The 2,976-nt window shown below is 33.7% G+C and overlaps 1 non-coding gene across 1 annotated transcript; it reads right to left on the bottom strand.

Annotated features, from left to right (window-relative positions):
* Positions 1-1,807: 1,807 nt before the first annotated feature.
* TRNAG-ACC lies at positions 1,808-1,880 on the bottom strand. The gene has a single exon. It is a non-coding gene; the product is annotated as a tRNA-Gly (tRNA).
* Positions 1,881-2,976: the final 1,096 nt, after the last annotated feature.

The following is a 2,976-nucleotide window of genomic DNA, read 5'->3' as shown; positions in this document are numbered from 1 at the left end:
CAAAGATTAATTGACCAAAAGTTTGTGGGTTCATTTCAAGGCTCCCTATTCTGTTTCATTGAGCCATATGTCTGTTTTTGTACCAATAACATGCTGTTTTGATTACTGTAGCTCTGTAATATTGTTGGAAGTCTGGGAGGGTTATTCCTCCAGCACCATTCTTTTTCTTCAGTAATACTTCGGTAATTCTGGGTCTTTTGTGATTCCATACACATTTCAGTATGATTTGTTCTAGTTCTGTGAAAAGTGTCCTGGGTAGTTTGATATAAATCACATTAAATCTATAGATTGCTTTGGGTAGTATGGCCATTTTAACAATATTAATTCTTCCAATCCAAGAACATGGGATATCTTTCCATTTCTTTAAGTCATCTTCAATTTCCTTAACCAATGTTTTATAGTTCTCTGCATACAAGTCTTTCATTTCTTTGGCCAGATTTATTCCTAATTATTTCATTTTTTTGGATGCAATTTTAAATGGGATTGCTTCTTTACTTTCATTTTCTGATACTTCTTTGTTAGTGTAAAGAAATGCAACTGGTTTTTGTATGTTAATCTTGTATCTTGCTACCTTGCCGAATTCTTTTATTAGCTCTAATCATTTTTGTGTGGAATTTTTAGGATTTTCTGTATATAGTATCATGTCATCCACATTGGTGAGAGTGGGCATTCTTGTCTTGTTCTAGATTTTAGTGGGAAGGCTTTCAGCTTTTCACAATTGAGTATTATGCTGGCTGTAGGTTGGTCAAAAATAGCTTTTATTATGTTGAGATATGTTCCCTCTATACCCTGTTTAGTTAGAGATTTTATCATAGATGGGTGTTTAATTTTATCAAATGCTTTTTCTGCTTCTGTTGAGATGATCATGTGGTTTTTGTCCTTTCTCTTGTTGATCTGGTGTATCATATTGACTGATTTGTGTATGTTGAACCATCCTTGTGTCCCTGGGAAGACCCCAACTTGATCATGGTGTATGACCTTTTTTTGTGTGTTTTTGGATTCTGTTTGCTAATATTTTGTTGAGGATTTTTACATCTATGTTCATCAGTGATATTGGTCTGTAGTTTTCTTTTTTGGTAGTGTCTTTGCCTGGTTTTGGTATCAGGATGATGGTGGCTTCATAGAATGAGTTTGGTAGTATTCCCTCCTCTTCAATCTTTTGGAAGAATTTGAGAAGGATTGGTATGAGCTCTTCTTTGTATGTTTGATAGAATTCCCCAGTGAAGCCATCTGGTCCTGGACTTTTGTTTGTTGAGAGTTTTTTGTTTGTTTGTTTGTTTGTTTTGCTGATTCTATTTCACTTCTAGTTATTGGTCTGTTCAAATGATCTATTTCTTCTTGATTCAGTTTTGATGGACTGTATGTTTCTGGAAACTTATCCATTTCTTCTAAGTTGTCCAATTTATTGCCATATAGTTGCTCATATTATTCTCTTATGATTTTTAGTATTTCTATGGTTTTGGTTGTAATCTCTCCATTTCCCTTTCTTATCTTATTTATTTGTGTTCTCTCTATTTTCTTCTTGGTGAGACTGGGCAAAGGTTTATCAATTTTGTTTACTCTTTCAAAAAACCAGCTCTTGGTTTGATTGATTTGTTTCTATTTTACAACAAAATCTCTGTTGTATTTATTTCTTTCCTGATATTTATTATTTCCTTCCTTCTGCTGACTTTTTGTTTTGTTTTCTTTTCTTTTTCTAATTCCTTTATGTGGTAGGTTAGGTGGTTTGCTTGAGATTGTTCTTTTTTTTATTATTGTGTTATTTAATTATTTTATTTTGGCAGGTGGGAGGGGGGTTTATTTTTAGAGGAGGTACTGGGGATTGAACCCAGGACCTCATGCATGGTAAGCATGTGCTCTACCTCTTGAGCTATACCCTCCCCCTGAAATTGTTCCTTTTTTGAGGAAGGCCTGTATCACTCTGAATTTCCTTCTTACAACTGCTTTTGCTGCATCCCATTGATTTTGTGTGGTTGTGTTTTCATTTTCATTTGTTTCAAAGTGTTTCGTAATTTCTCTTTGATTTCATCATTGACCCATTTTTTTTTTTTTCTTGGAAGCATGTTGTTTATTTTCCATGCTGTCATTTTTTTTCTCCTTTGTCTTTCTGTGATTGATTTCTAGTTTCATGCCATTGTGATCAGGAAAGATGCTTGAAATAATTTCTATCCTCTTACAGTTGTTGAGGCTTCTTTTGTGCCCAAGGATGTGGTCTATCCTAGAGAATGTTCCATGAGCACTTAAAAATAATGTGCATTCTGTTTTGGGGATGTAATGTCCTAAAAATATCAACCAAGTCCAACTGTTCTATTATGTCGCTTAGTATATCCATTGTCTTATTGATTTCCTGTCTGGAAGTTCTGTCCAATGATGGTAGTGGGGTATTAAAGTCTCCTACTATTAATGTATTTCCATCAATTTCTCCCTTTATATCTGTTAGTATTTGTCTTATATATTGAAGTGTTCCTATATTGTGTGCATATATGTTAAAGAGTGTAATATCTTCATCTTGTATTGCTCCTTTGATCATTATATAATGTTTTTCTTTATCTTTGTTCATAGCCTTTGTTTTAAAGTGTACATTGTCTAAAATCAGTATTGCTAGTCCTGCTTTCTTGTCATGTGCATTTGCATGAAATATTTTTTCCAAATCTCTCACTTTCAATCTATGTGTACCCTTCACTCTAAAGTGGGTCTCTTGTAGGCAGCATATTGTAGGCTTTTATTATCCAATCTGCTACTCTATGTCTTTTGATTGGAACAGATTAATCCATTGACACTTATAGTAATTATTGGTAGATGTGTGTTTATTGCCATTTTGAACTTTGTTTTCCAGTTGATCTGGTATTTCTTTGTTTCTTTCTTTTCCTTTTTGGTTGTGTGTGTGTGTGTGTGTGGCTTGATAATTTTCTTTTGTATTAGCTTGGTTTCCTTTTGGTTTCTGTGACTCAATTGTATGCTTTTGATTTGTGGTTA

This window comes from Camelus ferus, chromosome 9 (assembly GCF_009834535.1).
Source record: "Camelus ferus isolate YT-003-E chromosome 9, BCGSAC_Cfer_1.0, whole genome shotgun sequence".
In the NCBI taxonomy this organism is placed as follows: Eukaryota; Metazoa; Chordata; class Mammalia; order Artiodactyla; family Camelidae; genus Camelus; species Camelus ferus.
The sequence above is the reverse complement of the archived record's forward strand: the minus strand, read 5'-3'. Positions and strand labels throughout refer to the sequence as shown.